Source organism: Salmo salar, chromosome 05 (assembly GCF_965601325.2).
Source record: "Salmo salar chromosome 05, fSalSal1, whole genome shotgun sequence".
NCBI classification, from domain to species: Eukaryota; Metazoa; Chordata; class Actinopteri; order Salmoniformes; family Salmonidae; genus Salmo; species Salmo salar.
Genome location: NC_138295.1, coordinates 88267501 through 88290035, shown reverse-complemented (window position 1 = coordinate 88290035; position 22535 = coordinate 88267501). Strand labels below are relative to the sequence as shown.

General features: G+C 45.4%; 1 protein-coding gene across 4 annotated transcripts in view; it reads right to left on the bottom strand.

The window, feature by feature from the left end:
* Positions 1 to 21233: 21233 nt before the first annotated feature.
* LOC106591355 (neurobeachin-like protein 2) overlaps positions 21234 to 22535 on the bottom strand; it is a 139886-nt gene continuing 138584 nt past the window's right edge. For all 4 annotated transcript variants that reach the window (XM_082975883.1, XM_082975884.1, XM_082975886.1 and 1 more), the window contains one exon: positions 21234 to 22535. This exon is cut by the window's right edge and continues 872 nt beyond it. The gene's annotated coding sequence lies outside the window, so the exon portion shown is untranslated.

Sequence of the window (22535 nt, the reverse complement as noted above, 5' to 3'; positions counted from 1 at the left end):
AATGACTACTGACTGTAAATCCCTCTGGATAAGAGTGTCTGCTAAATGACTACTGTCTGTAAATCCCTCTGGATAAGAGTGTCTGCTAAATGACTACTGACTGTAAATCCCTCTGGATAAGAGTGTCTGCTAAATGACTACTGACTGTAAATCCCTCTGGATAAGAGTGTCTGCTAAATGACTACTGACTGTAAATCCCTCTGGATAAGAGTGTCTGCTAAATGACTACTGACTGTAAATCCCTCTGGATAAGAGTGTCTGCTAAATGACTACTGTCTGTAAATCCCTCTGGATAAGAGTGTCTGCTAAATGACTACTGTCTGTAAATCCCTCTGGATAAGAGTGTCTGCTAAATGACTACTGACTGTAAATCCCTCTGGATAAGAGTGTCTGCTAAATGACTACTGTCTGTAAATCCCTCTGGATAAGAGTGTCTGCTAAATGACTACTGACTGTAAATCCCTCTGGATAAGAGTGTCTGCTAAATGACTACTGACTGTAAATCCCTCTGGATAAGAGTGTCTGCTAAATGACTACTGTCTGTAAATCCCTCTGGATAAGAGTGTCTGCTAAATGACTACTGACTGTAAATCCCTCTGGATAAGAGTGTCTGCTAAATGACTACTGACTGTAAATCCCTCTGGATAAGAGTGTCTGCTAAATGACTACTGACTGTAAATCCCTCTGGATAAGAGTGTCTGCTAAATGACTACTGACTGTAAATGCCTCTGGATAAGAGTGTCTGCTAAATGACTACTGACTGTAAATCCCTCTGGATAAGAGTGTCTGCTAAATGACTACTGTCTGTAAATCCCTCTGGATAAGAGTGTCTGCTAAATGACTACTGACTGTAAATCCCTCTGGATAAGAGTGTCTGCTAAATGACTACTGTCTGTAAATCCCTCTGGATAAGAGTGTCTGCTAATGACTACTGACTGTAAATCCCTCTGGATAAGAGTGTCTGCTAAATGACTACTGACTGTAAATCCCTCTGGATAAGAGTGTCTGCTAAATGACTACTGACTGTAAATCCCTCTGGATAAGAGTGTCTGCTAAATGACTACTGTCTGTAAATCCCTCTGGATAAGAGTGTCTGCTAAATGACTACTGTCTGTAAATCCCTCTGGATAAGAGTGTCTGCTAAATGACTACTGACTGTAAATCCCTCTGGATAAGAGTGTCTGCTAAATGACTACTGTCTGTAAATCCCTCTGGATAAGAGTGTCTGCTAAATGACTACTGACTGTAAATCCCTCTGGATAAGAGTGTCTGCTAAATGACTACTGACTGTAAATCCCTCTGGATAAGAGTGTCTGCTAAATGACTACTGTCTGTAAATCCCTCTGGATAAGAGTGTCTGCTAAATGACTACTGACTGTAAATCCCTCTGGATAAGAGTGTCTGCTAAATGACTACTGACTGTAAATCCCTCTGGATAAGAGTGTCTGCTAAATGACTACTGACTGTAAATCCCTCTGGATAAGAGTGTCTGCTAAATGACTACTGACTGTAAATGCCTCTGGATAAGAGTGTCTGCTAAATGACTACTGACTGTAAATCCCTCTGGATAAGAGTGTCTGCTAAATGACTACTGACTGTAAATCCCTCTGGATAAGAGTGTCTGCTAAATGACTACTGTCTGTAAATCCCTCTGGATAAGAGTGTCTGCTAAATGACTACTGACTGTAAATCCCTCTGGATAAGAGTGTCTGCTAAATGAGTACTGACTGTAAATCCCTCTGGATAAGAGTGTCTGCTAAATGACTACTGACTGTAAATGCCTCTGGATAAGAGTGTCTGCTAAATGACTACTGACTGTAAATCCCTCTGGATAAGAGTGTCTGCTAAATGACTACTGTCTGTAAATCCCTCTGGATAAGAGTGTCTGCTAAATGACTACTGACTGTAAATCCCTCTGGATAAGAGTGTCTGCTAAATGACTACTGACTGTAAATCCCTCTGGATAAGAGTGTCTGCTAAATGACTACTGACTGTAAATCCCTCTGGATAAGAGTGTCTGCTAAATGACTACTGACTGTAAATGCCTCTGGATAAGAGTGTCTGCTAAATGACTACTGACTGTAAATCCCTCTGGATAAGAGTGTCTGCTAAATGACTACTGACTGTAAATCCCTCTGGATAAGAGTGTCTGCTAAATGACTACTGACTGTAAATCCCTCTGGATAAGAGTGTCTGCTAAATGACTACTGACTGTAAATCCCTCTGGATAAGAGTGTCTGCTAAATGACTACTGACTGTAAATCCCTCTGGATAAGAGTGTCTGCTAAATGACTACTGACTGTAAATCCCTCTGGATAAGAGTGTCTGCTAAATGACTACTGACTGTAAATCCCTCTTGATAAGAGTGTCTGCTAAATGACTACTGACTGTAAATCCCTCTGGATAAGAGTGTCTGCTAAATGACTACTGTCTGTAAATCCCTCTGGATAAGAGTGTCTGCTAAATGACTACTGACTGTAAATCCCTCTTGATAAGAGTGTGCTAAATTACAGGAAATGTGAGAATGGCCCATCACAGTGAGTTGTGTGAGAAGAGCTTGGCTAATGGCTTGTAGTCTCTTTCAATGGCCGTGTATTTAGTCTGTGTCCCAAATGACACCCTATTCCCTATGTAGTGGACTTGTTTTGATCAGAGTCCTATAGGGTTCCATTTGGAATGCACAAGCCTTGTCGAGAACCATGCTCCCCTAAAACGGGAAGCCTGGGGAAGTTCCATGGCAGAAATCAGCTAAAGAGGGGTCGGAACCCGGAATCAGTGACACCTCACAACATGTCAAACCAATCCAATGCCTTGCTTGGGCGGAGCTCCAAAAGGTGCTCACCAGATTAGTGCCGTAGGAGCAACAGTGAAGACAACAACATTTCAACAAAACAAGCACTGGTGACAAAACATTTTACAATGTTTACAGCACGCTGGTTTACAAAACATTTTTGAATGTTTACAGCACGCTGGTTTTCTAAACATTTTAGAATGTTTACAGCACGCTGGTTTTCACAGCATTTCAGAATGATTACAGCACGCTGGTTTTCACAGCATTTTAGAATGTTTACAGCACGCTGGTTTTCAAAACATTTTAGAATGTTTACAGCACGCTGGTTTTCACAGCATTTTAGAATGTTTACAGCACGCTGGTTTTCAAAACATTTTAGAATGTTTACAGCACGCTGGTTTTCACAGCATTTTAGAATGTTTACAGCACGCTGGTTTTCAAAACATTTTAGAATGTTTACAGCACGCTGGTTTTCACAGCATTTTAGAATGATTACAGCACGCTGGTTTTCACAGCATTTTAGAATGTTTACAGCACGCTGGTTTTCACAGCATTTTAGAATGTTTACAGCACGCTGGTTTTCACAGTATTTCTCTTTTGTTTCCAGATGAGCTAAAGCTGCAGTAAGAGGGGAGAAATGGTCTCCAATGCTGGCCATATCAATATTTTTCTGTTGTAAGTTTCTGAAGGGATATTTGGCTATAAAAGCTAGCACAAGAGACAAGAAGTAGCTAGCCACAATGAGGTTAATTTTGAGAAAGGTCAGCTAAGCTACCTAGGTATGACTAACTTCCTAGCTACTAGCTACAAACATTTCTCTCACAATTATAAAGCCAACAACATTTTTATAAAAACAGCATATTATTGACTTAAAATGCTAGCTGTGTTAGCCAAGTTGCTAGCTTAGCGAAGGTCAGTGATACATTGAGCAACCATGTACTGTCTATCTATGGGAACAACTGCAATCATTTTGCAAGCAACATTCCTAAAATGAATGAAATAAATGAACCTCATAAAATGTTACCTGTAATGCTCAGCTCCTGTAGCCTAACTGTCATCTAAAAAAGGTCATACTGTACCTAAATTACAAGGGTTGGATTTTCACTAAACTATTTTATATTTCAGCACTTAAAAGGCATGTACAAAATCTGGTGTACATTATCTACTGGTATCATTTTAAACTGGGAACGTACAGCGCCTTCAGAAAGTATTCACACCCCATGACTTTTTCCACATTTTGTTGTTTTACAGCCTGAATTTAAAATGATTTACATTCAGATTTTGTGTAACTCACCTAAACAAAATACCCCATAATGTCTTGAGTCAATAGGTATTGAACCCCTTTGTTATGACAAGCCTAAATAAGTTCAGGAGTAAACATTTACTTAACAAGTCACATAATAAGTTGCATGGACTCACTCTGTGTGCAATAATAGTGTTTAACATGATTTTGAATGACTACCTCCTCTCTGTACCCCACGCATACAATTACCCATCCACTGAATGATAAATATTTGTGGCAGTGATGCTGTCTGGTAGCATCTCCAACTGCTGCTTCATCATGCTATAGACCAGAAACTGTCAACACACACACACACACACACACACACACACACACACACACACACACACACACATACACACATACACAGGAGAGAAAGTCCAGACAGGGTCCACTCCAGCTCTACTTTACTCTGCAGCGCCAGACCCATTGGCATTTCCTCTTGTGCTGACCAAATATAGAGTTAAATATTCCCCTCTGTGCACCAGTTCATGGGGTGGAGTGTGTGTGTGTGTGTGTGTGTGTGTGTGTGTGTGTGTGTGTGTGTGTGTGTGTGTGTGTGTGTGTGTGTGTGAGTGTGTGTGTGTGTGTGTGTGTGTGTGTGTGTGTGTGTGTGTGTGTGTGTGTGTGTGTGTGTGTGTGTGTAAACATCCACACTGCCCGGGGCTTAATGACCACAGTAATCAGGACTGGGACTAACAGAGCTCCAATTTATGGACCTCAGAGGGAATGTGTGACCTGTGTAAAATCTCTCCGTACTCGCCTACTGAACAGGAATAGGCAGTTCAGAAAGTCAACATGAAAAGTCAGCCGATTTGCATATGACATCAGAGTGGAATCTTGTTCCAAAAACGTGCTGACTTGTTACAATTTTGATGAACTATATTAGAATCATTGTGTACTGTTCTGTTATATGCTAGTTTATATAAACTATTTTCAGACTGTTATATGCTAGCTTATATAAAACTATTTTCAGACTGTTATGCTAGCTTATATAAACTATTTTCAGACTGTTATATGCTAGCTTATATAAAACTATTTTCAGACTGTATATGCTAGCTTATATAAAACTATTTTCAGACTGTTATATGCTAGCTTATATAAAACTATTTTCAGACTGTTATATGCTAGCTTATATAAACTATTTTCAGACTGTTATATGCTAGCTTATATAAAACTATTTTCAGACTTATATGCTAGCTTATATAAAACTATTTTCAGACTGTTATATGCTAGCTTATATAAAACTATTTTCAGACTGTTATATGCTAGCTTATATAAACTATTTTCAGACTGTTATATGCTAGCTTATATAAAACTATTTTCAGACTGTTATATGCTAGTTTATATAAAACTATTTTCAGACTGTTATATGCTAGCTTATATAAAACTATTTTCAGACTGTTATATGCTAGCTTATATTAACTATTTTCAGACTGTTATATGCTATCTTATATTAACTATTTTCAGACTGTTATATGCTAGCTTATATTAACTATTTTCAGACTGTTATATGCTAGCTTATATAAACTATTTGACTGTTATATGCTAGCTTATATAAACTATTTTCAGACTGTTATGTGGTAGCTCAGGACTTGCTTATATACAGAGCCAAGCAGCCTACACAGTCGACACCTCCTTGGCTCAAGGAGCTTGAGAAAAGAGAGCACACAGACCTGATCTGTCTGCTCCAGGGCCGCTGGAGAGAGTTGAGGGGCTGCAGTTGCTCTCTCCACTTCAGTAGTAGAGGACTTGATTCCCTGGTGAGAGGAGACCACCATGGAGCCCTATCTGCTTTCAAAAGGGGCTATGAACTCCACGGCTGTCACAGTCACTCCGTCAACACACACACACACATAAGCAACACACACACACACACACACAAAAAAGTGTGCGTACACACAGAAGCATATGTACACACAGAAGCGCACGTACACTCATAAGCGTGCAGTCACCCACGCGTGAGCATTCATGCACACACACTCCCTAAAGAAGCCCTTGGGCCTTTTTGCAGTGCGATCCCATTTGACATGATGTTTGACTCCTTGGCTGCAGCAGCCTGGAGTTTCCACGTGAGAGTGATGAACACATGAAAGCGTGGGGAGCCCCAGGAGGCAGGGCTCTCCCTCTGCACTGACCCTGACCCTCACACCCTGGGGTCAGCAGCGTGGTGTCACCACCTCCACCCTGACCCTCACACCCTGGGGACAGCAGCGTGGTGTCACCACCTCCACCCTGACCCTGACCCTCACACCCTGGGGTCAGCAGCGTGGTGTCACCACCTCCACCCTGACCCTCACACCCAGGGGTCAGCAGCGTGGTGTCACCACCTCCACCCTGACCCTGACCCTCACACCCTGGGGTCAGCAGCGTGGTGTCACCACCTCCACCCTGACCCTCACACCCAGGGGTCAGCAGCGTGGTGTCACCACCTCCACCCTGACCCTCACACCCTGGGGACAGCAGCGTGGTGTCACCACCTCCACCCTGACCCTGACCCTCACACCCTGGGGTCAGCAGCGTGGTGTCACCACCCCCTTACCCTGACCCTCACACCCTGGGGTCAGCAGCGTGGTGTCACCACCTCCACCCTGACCCTCACACCCTGGGGACAGCAGCATGGTGTCACCACCTCCACCCTGACCCTGACCCTCACACCCTGGGGTCAGCAGCGTGGTGTCACCACCTCCACCCTGACCCTCACACCCTGGGGACAGCAGCGTGGTGTCACCACCTCCACCCTGACCCTCACACCCTGGGGACAGCAGCGTGGTGTCACCACCTCCACCCTGACCCTCACACCCTGGGGACAGCAGCGTGGTGTCACCACCTCCACCCTGGGGTCAGCAGCGTGGTGTCACCACCTCCACCCTGACCCTCACACCCTGGGGTCAGCAGCATGGTGTCACCACCTCCACCCTGACCCTCACACCCTGGGGACAGCAGCATGGTGTCACCACCTCCACCCTGACCCTCACACCCTGGGGACAGCAGCATGGTGTCACCACTTCCACCCTGAGGACAGGAGCGTGGTGTCACCACCTCCACCCTGAGGACAGCAGCGTGGTGTCACCACCTCCACCCTGAGGACAGCAGCATGGTGTCACCACCTCCACCCTGAGGACAGCAGCGTGGTGTCACCACCTCCACCCTGAGGACAGCAACGTGGTGTCACCACCTCCACCCTGGGGACAGCAGCATGGTGTCACCACCTCCACCCTGGTGACAGCAGCATGGTGTCACCACCTCCACCCTGACCCTCACACCCTGGGGACAGCAGCATGGTGTCACCACCTCCACCCTGACCCTCACACCCTGGGGACAGCAGCGTGGTGTCACCACCTCCACCCTGACCCTCACACCCTGGGGACCCTGCACACCGTCACACCCTGACCCTCACACCTCCACCCTGACCCTCACACCCGGTCACACCCTGACCCTCACCACCTCCACCCTGACCCTCACACCCTGGGGACAGCAGCGTGGTGTCACCACCTCCACCCTGACCCTCACACCCTGGGGACAGCAGCGTGGTGTCACCACCTCCACCCTGACCCTCACACCCCGGGGACAGCAGCGTGGTGTCACCACCTCCACCCTGACCCTCACACCCTGGGGACAGCAGCGTGGTGTCACCACCTCCACCCTGGGGACAGCAGCGTGGTGTCACCACCTCCACCCTGACCCTCACACCCTGGGGCAGCAGCGTGGTGTCACCACCTCCACCCTGGGGACAGCAGCGTGGTGTCACCACCTCCACCCTGGGGACAGCAGCGTGGTGTCACCACCTCCACCCTGGGGACAGCAGCGTGGTGTCACCACCTCCACTCTGGGGACAGCAGCGTGGTGTCACCACCTCCACCCTGACCCTCACACCCTGAGGACAGCAGCGTGGTGTCACCACCTCCACCCTGACCCTCACACCCTGGGGTCAGCAGCATGGTGTCACCACCTCCACCCTGACCCTCACACCCTGGGGACAGCAGCATGGTGTCACCACCTCCACCCTGGGGTCAGCAGCGTGGTGTCACCACCTCCACCCTGGGGACAGCAGCGTGGTGTCACCACCTCCACCCTGGGGACAGCAGCGTGGTGTCACCACCTCCACCCTGGGGACAGCAGCGTGGTGTCACCACCTCCACCCTGGGGACAGCAGCGTGGTGTCACCACCTCCACCCTGGGGACAGCAGCGTGGTGTCACCACCTCCACCCTGGGGACAGCAGCGTGGTGTCACCACCTCCACCCTGGGGACAGCAGCGTGGTGTCACCACCTCCACCCTGGGGACAGCAGCGTGGTGTCACCACCATCACCCTGGGGACAGCAGCGTGGTGTCACCACCTCCACTCTGGGGACAGCAGCGTGGTGTCACCACCTTCACACTGACACCTCCAGCAGATAGAAGAACAGGAGATGTAGATAGAGGTCCTGTAGTGCACTATATAGGGAATAGGGTGTCATTTGGGATGCAAATAATTGCCTCCATGACTCATTATCTGGGCAAGTCTGGCCAAAATCTGGACCTATCGGCCCTGGTCAAAAGTAGTGCACTATATAGGGAATAGGGTGCCATTTGGGAAGCAGTGCACTATATACGCAATAGGGTGCCATTTTGGGACGTACACACTAAGGCAGAGGGATGGGTAGTGAGGGTGGAGCTAGATCTGCTTGCCTGTCTGATTGGTCCATGATTTTAATCTGCACACGGATTACTGTCATCAGCAGTAGCAGGTCATCTTTAAAAAGTCAACGTTTGGAATCTGGAACTTTTTTTGTTTGTTGTTTAACCATGTTTTGTTCCAGTCAGGGAATATGCTGAGCTTTCCATCTCCTCCTAACAGTATGACAAACTACTGGATACCAATAGCCATGCTTGTCTGCTTGTCTGTCTGCAATTTATTATTAAAGTTCTCAAAATGCTGACTTACTCTCTCAAAGATGTCGCTGTGGGAAAGCAAAGCGGTGGTTGGGAGTTCAAGTGAAAACCATTCAGAAAACTGCTTAGCGTCTAAATGGAAATTACATTTACTGTTCTGTTACAAACAGGGTCGCCCTTCTCTCGCCACAGACTGAGAGAAATTATCATTTCTTTGCTCCGGATATCCAGACCGCAGCAATAGTTTTACTCATGACGCATTTCTACCAGGAATTGCCGCAAGGAAGGACTATGGCACTATCTATGAATTGTAATAGAGTTTGGTAATGTCACAGAGAACCTTGGACAATCAAACCACTAACAGTGGGCCGTGTGATTCAACGACAAGTATAATGATCTTTAATACATTCAGGTTTGAAAAAACATTCATATTAAGCAGAGAAAACTCATTGGAGAAGTTCACCAAAAAATATATATTAAAAAAAATGTTCAAACAAACCTCTGTGATAGAAACAAAGGTGTGTTTTGGGGAAGCCAAACTTTGTTTTCCATTTAAACTGAACGTTTGTTGATATTAACCCCTCATTAAACAGATAAATATCTTTCCAGGGTCACAGAATGCAGAGTGTATAAAGATCTGATGGAGTTGTATCTGCAGTGCTTTGATCTTGAAGAAAGGGTTAGGCCCTGGGAACATGACAAGACATGAGCTGCTGCCTCTCCTCTCCTCTACAGGCCCTCAGGTCTGTTGGACTTGAAAGGAGATGGAGTGTCAAATTGTCCTGTTCTCCAGCTGTGGAACGGATTATTTTGACACTTTGATCTGTACAGATCAAATCTCTCTCTTTAACTACCTGCATTAACGTTTAAATGACACATAGTAATAATACAGCCTAGATGTTATCAATTAGTAAGGAAGATAAAAGACAGAGTTTATCTCTGAGTAAAAGCAGGAGAGTTGTAGATAATGACAATATGTCACATTCTGTAGCTATACAGAGGATTGTAAATGTAGAGTGAGAAGTAGACTACAATACAACGTAACACAATCAAGATGCAAGACATCTAATCATTGCCAGCTTCCAATTGGCTCATTCATCCCCCTCCTCTCCCCTGTAACTATTCCCCAGGTCGTTGCTGTAAATGAGAACGTGTTCTCAGTCAACTTAACTAGTAAAATAAGGGTTAAATAAAACACATGCATGTAATTACAATGTAGCGCGTGCGTAATGCCAACATAGTTTACAATGTAGCGAAAAACATTAACTTTATGCAGATTGGCTAAATACTGAATTCACCTCATGTAGGCCAGTAATGTGCGTTACTATACATTGCACTGTCAGCAGAAAATAACAGGGAATTGATCTGTTCATGTATTACTGGACAGTAGCCTGTGAGATATATTACTGAGTTACAGCCTATGTATATCAGGAATAGGAGCGACATGACACTTACCTTTACGAGCAGAAAAAGTGTGCAGACCCAAAGCGCGTCCATGTCACAGTTCTTCGCCGATGGAAAATCCCGTACAATGAGTTGGCTATACCCCTTCAAAAGTCTTTGGGACCAAAGAAGGCTTCAATAGCCTCATCCGTGAGACGTAACGCAGGTAAATGCCAAAAAAGCGCCGCTAAGTTCCTAAAAACTATTCGCAGCTGTCAAGAAACCACTGAAAGTAACAAGAACACGGCCAAATGAGAGCATTTTTTAAAACTGCATCAAAGTATCCTACACATACAGTGGAAGAAAAATTGCCCCAAAACTCAATAGCAAGTCCGAGTGCCGCTTCTCTTCAGTGAAATCAACTGCCATGAAAGAAAACGTCCGGAAAACAGTAAACATCCTCTTCTTTAGGTTACACACAATCTACTTTTACTGTAGACCGTTTCTTTGTTACATTCCCTACAGTTGAGTCACACTTCAATCCTTGTTGGCATGTTCCTCTTGCAGAGTGTGAGTCTGAAGCGCAGCGTTTTGGCCCCTAGATCTTCAAGCGCTTGGTTCACTTTCAACGCCTACATCTCTCTACCACTGGAGCCCGGGTCCTCGCTTTGTGATTGGCTGATACGCGACGGCAATACCACATTGAAGTGATATTGAAATGAGATGAAACTTGATACACTGTAATAAATAAAGGAGATACGTTCCGGAAGATGCCTTAGGGATCTGTTTAAAGAATGGAAGTTGGGACTTTGATGTAGCCTGGGCTGTATTTTGCGGTCTTCATTTTTAAACCCCCGGTTATTTTTCCAGGAGGGTTACAGAAATTAATATTTTGTGGCTAATATTCTCCCTCACACTATTTTTTATTAACATTAATAACACAAATAATAGCCTATATTTTTAGTATATATGTAAATAAGCACCTGCTTATAAAATGATATGTTGTATATAAATGATATAGGATAATTAACATATCAATGTATAATATTGTAACCTAGCAGTTGTAATACCGGTAAGTAGGCTAAACTCTACTGTAATAGACTATTGAAGCACAAACACGGATATTTAGCTTAGTCCTAAATAATGTCAGGGCTATTTAATTAATGTACTATTTGTAAGTCGCTTTGGATAACAGCTTCTGCTAATGACTAAAATATACATGTAATAGCCCAGACATTATTTAAACTGTTTTCAAATATTCAGGGAAGGCATATGGTATAGCCTCTATATTTTTGGTTTTTGGACAAGCTGCCTCTATGCATATCTTATTTCAGGTACTTCTTCATTTTAGTAGTCTAGAAAGTAGTCTCCCACAGTAGCCTATTGTTACATCCCAAATGGCACCCTATTCCCTATCTAGTGCCCTGCTCAAATGTAGTGCACTAGTTAGGGAATAGGGTGCCATTGGGACATTACAACAGTAGCCTAGCAGAGTTGTAACATATCAGTGACCTTCTCTGTTGATTGTTCTCTCCTGGCTGTCTCTTCTCTTCTGTCTCTCTCTCCAGCAGCCAGACAGTCTTTGAAGTGCTACTACTATTGTGTCTGAGAGACGTCTCCATTTGTCCCCCTCTGAAGTCCCAGGACCCCATGTGGTGCCTTCTTAACTATTTACAAGGTGTGTCATTCACTCAATGTTTGTCTTATAAATCCTTTTGAATCATTTAAAAGATCTAACATGAACTTGAAAAGCTGCTACTTTCTGCATGCCTGGGTCACGCCCATAAAATGGATGACCTCTGATTCTAACTAATAGGCCTATTAAATAGCCCAGACATTATTTAGGCCAAAGCTAAATATCAGTGATATGTCCTTCAACATGCTACTACAGTAGAGCTTAGCCTACATACTGCTATTACAAGTGCTAGGTTATAATATTATACATTGACATCCTAATTATCCTATATAATTTGTATACAACATATACTTTTATAAGCATGTACCTACACTATATATACAAAGTATGTGGACACTCCTTCAAATTAGTGGTTTCGGCTATTTCAGACACACCCGTTGCTGACAGGTGAATAACATCGAGCACACAGCCACGTAATCTCCATAAACAAACATTGGCAGTAGAATGGCCGTACTGAAGAGCTTAGTGACTTTCAAATGTGGCACCGTCATAGGATGCCACCTTTCCAACAAGTCAGTTCGTCAAATTTCTGCCCTGTTAGAGCTGCCCTGTTAGAGCTGCCCTGTTATAGAGCTGCCCTGTTATAGAGCTGCCCTGTTATAGAGCTGCCCTGTTATAGAGCTGCCCCAGGCAACTGTAAGTGCTGTTTTTTTTGGGGGGGGGGTTACCTTTATTTAACTAGTCAGTTAAGAACAAATTCTTATTTTCAATGACGGCCTAGGAACAGTGGGTTAACTGCCTTGTTCAGGGGCAGAACGACAGATTTATATCTCGTCAGCTCAGGGATTCGATCTTGCAACCTTTCGGTTACAAGTCCACTAGGCTACCTGCCGCCCCAAGTGCTGTTATTGTGAAGTGGAAATGTCTAGGAGCAACAACGGCTCAGCCGCAAACAAAATGGTAGGCCATACAAGCTAATAGAACGGGATAGCTGAGTGCTGAAGGGCGTAGCACGTAAAAATCGTCTGTCCTCAGTTACAACACTCACTACTGAGTTCCAAACTGCTTTTGGAAGCAACATCAGCGCAAGAACTGTTTGTCGAGAGCTTCATGAAATGGGTTTCCATGGCCGAGCAGCCGCACATAAGCCTAAGATCACCATGCGCAATGCCAAGCGTCGTCTGGAGTGTTGTAAAGCTCACTGCCATTGGACCCTGGAGCATTGGAAACGCATTACCTGGAGTGATGAATCACGCTTCACCATCTGGCATTCCGACGGACAAATCTGGGTTTGGTGGATGCCAGGAGAACGCTACCTACCCAAATGCATAGTGCCAACTGTAAAGTTTGGTGGAGGAGGAATAAAGATCTGGGGCAGTTTTTCATGGTTTGGACTTGGCCCCTTAGTACCAGTGAAGGGAAATCTTAACGCTACAGCATACAATGACATTCTAGAGGATTCTGTGCTTCCAACTTTCTAGCAACAGTTTGGGGAAGGCCTTTTCCAGTTTCAGCATGACAATGCCAACTAGCACAAAGCGAGGTTCATACAGAAATGATTTGTTTAGATCGGTGTGGAAGAATTTAACTGGCCTGCACAGAGCCCCGACCTCAACCCCATCGAACACCTTTGGGATGAATTGGAACACAGACTGTGAGCCAGGCCTAATCGCCCAACATCAGTGCCCAACCTCACTAATGCTCTTGTGGCTGAATGGAAGTAAGTCCCCGCAGCAGTGTTCCAATATCTAGTGGAAAGCCTTCCCAGAAGAGTGGGGGCTGTTATAGCAGCAAAGGGGGGGACCAACTCCATATTAATGCCCATGCTTTAGGTCATGTAATGTATTTACTAAAACTATAGGCTAAAATCAGTGTTATTCATGTTAATTAAGAGACTGGCGGGGGAGAATATTAGCCACTAATATAAATATCAGTAACCTCTAGGAAAAATAACTATAGGCTTTGAAAGTGACTCGACCACTTGAAGATCTCGGGGCCAAAACGCTGCACATCAGACTCTCACACTGCAAGAGGAACATGCCAACAAAGATTAACAGTGTGACTCAACTGAGGGGAATGTAACAACAAAAAATGCTAGGTACAACAAAAACACAACAGTCAATAAAGCAGCTATCAGCAAAATCAGTGCAAGTGTTAGTTCAAGAAAGGCCAGTACAACATCTGTGAGCTGCTTGTGCTGAAAGTTCCAGTTAACAGATTTCCATTGGTTTATTCTGGTGGTTCGTTCTCTCAGGCTCAGCTCTGTTTCCAACCAACCTTGTAAAAATGTTTTTCTAAAATGACTCTTGCAGTGAAATACTGTATGGATACTACTGAGTATACAAAACATTAAGAACACCTGCTCTTTCCATGACATGACTGACCAGGTGAATCCAGGTGAAAGCTATGATCCCTTATTGATGTCACAAGTTAAATCCACTTCAATCAGTGTAGATGAAAGGTTAAAGAAATATGTTTAAGCATTAAGACAATTGAGACATGGATTGTGTGTGTGTCATTCAGAGGGTGAATGGGCAAGACAAAATATACATTAGGAAGGTGTTCCTAATGTTTGATATACTCAGAGTACAGTTACAGTATACATAAAAAATAACCACTACTACTTTATACATTTTCAAAACAGTTTACTTCACAAAAAGTGAGTTTATCGTACATTTTCTGGACTAAATCCTTGCGACAACAATAGGCTACAGTCAGTGATCACTATGTGGTACCCTACTTTTGAGAAGAAAAAGAAATGCACACCTATTAAGGCGACGTTTCTAGCTGTCTGCATCAGGGTATGATCACCAGGGTATGATCATCAGGGTATGACCACCAGGGTATGACCACCAGGGTATGACCACCAGGGTATGACTCATCCAGGGTATGATCAGCAGGGTATGATCATCCGGGTATGCCTATCAGGGTATGCCCATCAGGGTATGCCCATCAAGGTATGCTCATCTGGGTATGACTCATCTGGGTATGACCATCAGGGTATGATAATCAGGGTATGACCATCAGGGTATGACCATCAGGGTATGATCATCAGGGTATGACCATCAGGGTATGATAATCAGGGTATGATAATCTGGGTATGACCATCAGAGTATGACCATCAGGGTATGACCATCAGGGTATGACAATCAGGGTATGATCCTGATGAAGACAGCTTGGCTGTCGAAACGTTGGATATTACATTTTTGCATCTGAGCTCCTAGAGTGTGCGGCTCTCCCTTATTTTCAAGTACCCTACTTTTGACCAGGGCCCATAGGACTCTGGTCAAAAGTAGTGCACTACGTAGGGAATAGGGCACCTTTTTGGACATAGACTTTGTCAGCGATGACTAGGTTCTCCAGACCATCAACATCCTCATATTGTCCAGTGGCTGGGGTGGAGGTCAGTGGTCAGGCCGTGGTCATCATACCAGGGTGAGAAATAGCAGCTCAGCGTAAAGGACATAATAAAACCCTGGTCTGTCGGTCCGAGAAGACACATGGAGGGAGGGAGGGAGGGAATTGAGAGAGCTAGAGGTCAGAGCGGAGGATAGTTAGATAGTTTGAGGGTAGTTGTGGTTCTGGTCAGGAAGACCACCAAGACAGGGGGAGCTGATGATATCCACCCTCCTCCTCCCCCTGACCTCCACCCTCCGCTTCCCTCAGTCTCCCCTCAGGACGAGAGGTCAGGCAGTAATACAACCCTGATCTGTCTGTCCTACAGCCAAGAATACACAAGGAGGGAGGGAGGGAGGGAAGGGAGGGAAGGGAGGGAGGGAAGGGAGAAGAGAAAACAGGGAGCGAGGGAAGGAGAGAAGAAGACAGGAAGGGAGGGCAGATGAGAAGACAGGGAGGGAGAGCGAGAAGACAGGGAGGGAAGGAGGGAGGGAGAACAGGAAGGGAGGGTGAGAACAAGACAGGGAGGGAGGAGACAGTGAGGAAGGGAAGGCGAGAAGACGGAGGGAGGGAGGGAAGGCGAGAAGACGGAGGGAGGGAAGGAGAGAAGACGGAGGGAGGGAGGGAAGGAGAGAAGACAGGGAGGGAAGGAGAGAAGACAGGGAGGGAGAGAAGACAGGGAGGGAGCGAGACAAGGAGACACAGGGAGGGAAGATCTCCCCTCAAGACAGGAGAGGTCAGGACACTATGGGCCCTGGTCAAACGTAATGTTCTAGATAGGAACTTTGGGATACAACCTCTGTCTCCCACCACCATCAGTCTCCAGTCAGGGCTAGAGAGGATAGGACAGGAGGAGCAATCTACCTGCTAGAACCAAGAGCAAGGTGTCAAGCCCTCCTCCCATTGTCAACAGGACTACATCAGAGGGAGAATAGCCTCTGTATCCCTCCTCCCCTCCTCCCTCCCTTCCTGACTTCCCCCCTCTTCTTCTCTGCTTGTATTGACTGGAAGGGCTACAGGCCTGTTTACCCCCCTCCCCTCCCTACGGCCTGCTGAACTGTCCCCTTGAGGTGTTTATGGGCCGGCTGACAGGATGTTGGCTCAAAGGATCCTCTTTAAGTAAATGTGGTGTAGCTGCTGTTACCTTTCAACAAAAACATAACTCTACAACAGAAAAACTGTTGAGATGAGTGGTAGAATAAGCAGCGTTGAAATGTTCTCTCCCTCTGAGTGAATGAATAAATGTGACTGAATGATCTTCTGTATTGACAACAAAATGGGCTGAGTTGAAGAAGTAACATCAGATCGGCACTGTCTTGCTTTGATGATCCTCACACTGGAGAAAATGATCATCTCAGAGAATTATCTTGAAGGTGTGAGCTGTGTGCTTATGGAAAAGTTACACATGACAGACAAGCACTTTGATTAGAAAAGCTTGTTATTTCAACAGCTTAGAAGAACATTAGAGACATCAAAACAGTAGGTCAGAAGCAGTAGAACAGGTCCAAACCAAGACAGGCCTGCCCTCACCTTACCTCACCTGCCCTCACCTTACCTCACCTGCCCTCACCTCACCTCACCTCGCCCTCACCTCACCTCACCTGCCCTCACCTCACCTGCCCTCACCTCACCTCACCTGCCCTCACCTCACCTCCCCTCACCTGCCCTCACCTCACCTGCCCTCACCTCACCTCCCCTCACCTGCCCTCACCTCACCTGCCCTCACCTGCCCTCACCTCACCTTCCCTCACCTCACCTGCCAAGCCCTCACCTCACCTGCCCTCACCTCACCTGCCCTCATATCACCTCCCCTGCCCTCATATCACCTCACATCACCTCACCTGCCCTCACATCAGGCTTCAGTTGAGATTGTGCTGGGTGCAAATGAGCACACTTTTTAGTCTCTCTCAGATATGTACAGTATTTATATGGGATGCATCCCAAATGGCACCCTATTTCCTATGTAGTGCTCTACTTTTGACCAGGACCCAAAGTAGTGCACTATGTAGGAAATAGGGTGCCATTTGGGACATAAACATTAAGTCAGGAGAAGTTGCCCCGGACGCTGATCTTAAGGAGTCCGCATGTTTCCCAGCCAAAACAGTTTGGACGTGTTTGTGCATATTAATTATCTAATGTTAGCTAAATGTACTAATGAATACATTAACATTTAATTTAAATTGACAATTCTGTTTACTGTCTTGTGCACGTTTTAAATGAACACAATACAAAGATGTCAGCAACAGGTGACGTGCAGGAGCTTGCAGGGATTTGTAGTCTTGCATGATGTCAACTTTGATGCTAATTAGCATTTTAGAATCAAAGTAAATAGAGCCGAATATATTGATAAAAGTCACCTTGTCCAATAGAGATTTACATGGTTATCAAAACATCACACCAGGGTAACCCTACACGAAACACAGCCCTTATTTTAAGTGTATCTAAAATCCCCTATGGGAAAAATGTATGGTGGAAAAACGACTGGAACCATTTCCCGGTTTGACCGCTAGGTTTTATGGGTATTATAACACCTCCACTGTGGGGCTCTATAAAGTCTGTTGTCATTCAATGAGAAATGACACGTTTTCATGCAAATTCTTTCATTGTGAAATACTGCACCAAACATCTTAGTTAGATGTAAAATTGCAGTGGTGTAAAGTACTTAAGTAAAAATACTTTAAAGTACTACTTAATTCGTTTTTGGGGCTATTTGTACTTTACTATTTATATTTTTTTACTACTTTTACTCCACTACATTCCTAAAGAAAATAATATACTTTTTATGACCAAACATTTTCCATGACACCCAAAACTACCCGCTACATTTTGAATGCTTAGCAGGACAGGAAAATTGTCAAATTAAACGCGCTTATCAAGAGAACATCCCTAGTCATCCCTACTGCCTCTGATCTGGCGGACGAACTAAACACAAATGAGTAGTTTGTAAATTATGTTGGAGTGTGCCCCTGGCTATCCGTTAATTAAAACTACAAGAAAATTACGCCGTCTGGTTTGCTTAATAGAAGGAATTTAAAATGATTTTTTACTTTTGATACTTAAGTATATTTTAGCAATTTCATTTACTTTTGATACTTGAGTATATTTAAAACCAAATACTTTTAGCCTTTTACTTAAGTAGTATTTTACTTTCACTTAAGTCACGACAATTGAGTACTTTTCCCACCACTGTAAAACTGCGCGACTAAGATCTCCTCGGCAAAAACGTAAAAATGTATGACAGATTTCTAAAGTTATTTTAGATTCATTCTGATTATTTTGAGGAAGTGTGTACTGGCTACGGCATTTCAAAATGGACAAACAGTACTATTTCTATTTTTTCAAGCAAAGGTCTTTTAGGGGTGTATGCGAGCACATACGTTCGGTCTTTAGATACATTTTTCATTTTCCCCATTATCATTTAAGGTTAGAATCTGGGGGTGGAATCTGATCCTAGATCAGTGTTTAGGGGCAACTTCTACCTGGAGTTCTTTATTCAGCAGTAGTGTCCTGGGGCTCAGGGACTGTGGTGCGGGACACAACTTCTACCTGGAGTTCTTTATTCAGCAGTAGTGTCCTGGGGCTCAGGGACTGTGGTGCGGGACACAACTTCTACCTGGAGTTCTTTATTCAGCAGTAGTGTCCTGGGGCTCAGGGACTGTGGTGCGGGACACAACTTCTACCTGGAGTTCTTTATTCAGCAGTAGTGTCCTGGGGCTCAGGGACTGTGGTGCGGGACACAACTTCTACCTGGAGTTCTTTATTCAGCAGTAGTGTCCTGGGGCTCAGGGACTGTGGTGCGGGACACAACTTCTACCTGGAGTTCTTTATTCAGCAGTAGTGTCCTGGGGCTCAGGGACTGTGGTGCGGGACACAACTTCTACCTGGAGTTCTTTATTCAGCAGTAGTGTCCTGGGGCTCAGGGACTGTGGTGCGGGACACAACTTCTACCTGGAGTTCTTTATTCAGCAGTAGTGTCCTGGGGCTCAGGGACTGTGGTGCGGGACACAACTTCTACCTGGAGTTCTTTATTCAGCAGTAGTGTCGTGGGGCTCAGGGACTGTGGTGCGGGACACAACTTCTACCTGGAGTTCTTTATTCAGCAGTAGTGTCCTGGGGCTCAGGGACTGTGGTGCGGGACACAACTTCTACCTGGAGTTCTTTATTCAGCAGTAGTGTCCTGGGGCTCAGGGACTGTGGTGCGGGACACAACTTCTACCTGGAGTTCTTTATTCAGCAGTAGTGTCCTGGGGCTCAGGGACTGTGGTGCTGGACACAACTTCTACCTGGAGTTCTTTATTCAGCAGTAGTGTCCTGGGGCTCAGGGACTGTGGTGCGGGACACAACTTCTACCTGGAGTTCTTTATTCAGCAGTAGTGTCGTGGGGCTCAGGGACTGTGGTGCGGGACACAACTTCTACCTGGAGTTCTTTATTCAGCAGTAGTGTCGTGGGGCTCAGGGACTGTGGTGCGGGACACAACTTCTACCTGGAGTTCTTTATTCAGCAGTAGTGTCCTGGGGCTCAGGGACTGTGGTGCGGGACACAACTTCTACCTGGAGTTCTTTATTCAGCAGTAGTGTCCTGGGGCTCAGGGACTGTGGTGCGGGACACAACTTCTACCTGGAGTTCTTTATTCAGCAGTAGTGTCCTGGGGCTCAGGGACTGTGGTGCGGGACACAACTTCTACCTGGAGTTCTTTATTCAGCAGTAGTGTCGTGGGGCTCAGGGACTGTGGTGCGGGACACAACTTCTACCTGGAGTTCTTTATTCAGCAGTAGTGTCCTGGGGCTCAGGGACTGTGGTGCGGGACACAACTTCTACCTGGAGTTCTTTATTCAGCAGTAGTGTCCTGGGGCTCAGGGACTGTGGTGCGGGACACAACTTCTACCTGGAGTTCTTTATTCAGCAGTAGTGTCCTGGGGCTCAGGGACTGTGGTGCGGGACACAACTTCTACCTGGAGTTCTTTATTCAGCAGTAGTGTCGTGGGGCTCAGGGACTGTGGTGCGGGACACAACTTCTACCTGGAGTTCTTTATTCAGCAGTAGTGTCCTGGGGCTCAGGGACTGTGGTGCGGGACACAACTTCTACCTGGAGTTCTTTATTCAGCAGTAGTGTCCTGGGGCTCAGGGACTGTGGTGCGGGACACAACTTCTACCTGGAGTTCTTTATTCAGCAGTAGTGTCGTGGGGCTCAGGGACTGTGGTGCGGGACACAACTTCTACCTGGAGTTCTTTATTCAGCAGTAGTGTCCTGGGGCTCAGGGACTGTGGTGCGGGACACAACTTCTACCTGGAGTTCTTTATTCAGCAGTAGTGTCGTGGGGCTCAGGGACTGTGGTGCGGGACACAACTTCTACCTGGAGTTCTTTATTCAGCAGTAGTGTCGTGGGGCTCAGGGACTGTGGTGCGGGACACAACTTCTACCTGGAGTTCTTTATTCAGCAGTAGTGTCCTGGGGCTCAGGGACTGTGGTGCGGGACACAACTTCTACCTGGAGTTCTTTATTCAGCAGTAGTGTCGTGGGGCTCAGGGACTGTGGTGCGGGACACAGACCTGGGTTCAAATACTACTTTTAATCTTTCAAATATTTTGAGCGTTTGCTCTAGCCTGCCAGGAATGTCAAATGGCGTTTCACATTTTGGGACTATTCTATTGGATCCATCAAATCAGGCATGCTCAATCAAGCTCAGATAAAGTATTTTTCATGATTCTGCATAGTATTTGAACCCAGGTCTGGTGAGAGATCAGTCAGGAGGATAAAAGTTCATGAACTCAGAGTTCCATAGGTCCTATTCCCTATATAGTGCACTACTTTGGACAAGGGCCAATAGAGAAACTATTGACAATAGACAATAAAGCAAACAGACACGTATAATTTCTGCAGGCATTTCAGGCACACCTTTTCAATAAAACCCAGAAGTTCTGTCAACATCACAGCCAGATCATTAACATAGACATGTAATAATGCATTACCATATATTGTGACCCTTGACCTTTTAAACACATAGCATAGCGACACAGTAAAACAACCATCAAAGTTACAGTAATATTAACCTCGTTCCCAGGCTCGAGTGCTACTGAGAGAGCCGGAATGGTGGAAAAGATTACAGCAATATTCTCTCTTTTTCTCAAAAATTCACTCTCCATCCAATCACAGATGACAGTCTGTTAGTAGAGACGTTAGCTGGTAGATGCGATTTTGTTGCCATTGCATTTCCTCAACAGTTCCCTTTTGTCTTTGTGACTGAGTCCCAAATGCCACCATATATGGGGCCCTGGTCAAAAGTAGTGCACTACACATGGTGCTATTTGGGACGCTTCCTTTGCGTCTCTCCCATCCCAACATGACAGTGCATAACAATAGTCTCTCTCCAACCCAACCGCAAAAAAAGGGGGGTTTTCACAGGAAGTACATTCCTCTACTGGCTCGTTGGGAGCCCAAGTCTATCTTTCCACCCATGTGTTCTACAGACACCACGACTGCGTCTCAAATCGCACCCTATTCCCTATATAGTGCAGTGCTTTGGACCGGAGCCCTGAGCAAAAGTAGTGCACTATAATAGGGGAAAGGGTGCCATTTGGGACACAAGCCATCTCTAGTTCAAAAGGGTTCAACTCAGTGCTTCAGAAAATAACAAGATAATAGCAGTATAAAAGGTTAAATAGCCCTGATGGACGAGGACACTTTAACAGCTGTCTGTCTAGCAGTTTACCAACAATATGACGGTTAGTTACATGTGATGCAGATTTGGTTGCCGAGGACACGCAGGTCCTTACGAAGACTGTAAAACACCGGGCTGCTACAGAAGTAAAAGTGATGGACAGAGCAGGAGGAGGGAGGGAAAGACGGCAGGCAGATGAGAGACTGAGAAAAGAAGGAGGGGATATTCTCGTGCCAATCAGTGCTGGAGGAAAAGATGACAGGCACTTTTCAGTTACAACAAGTTTGAAACAATAACAAGGAAGGAGGTATTCTCTGCTGGAAAATAGTATCTGTGTAAGGAGTGAAGATGAAGACCACCGACAAACTAAATGAGTCATCAATTAATGCAACACATCAGTAACACACAAGACCAATCAAACCAATCATCTAAACCAGTAATGTGAGCTGCACATACAGATGCTATATACCGTACATGTCATAAAACATCTCTTCTCTCCTATTTAAGGCAAC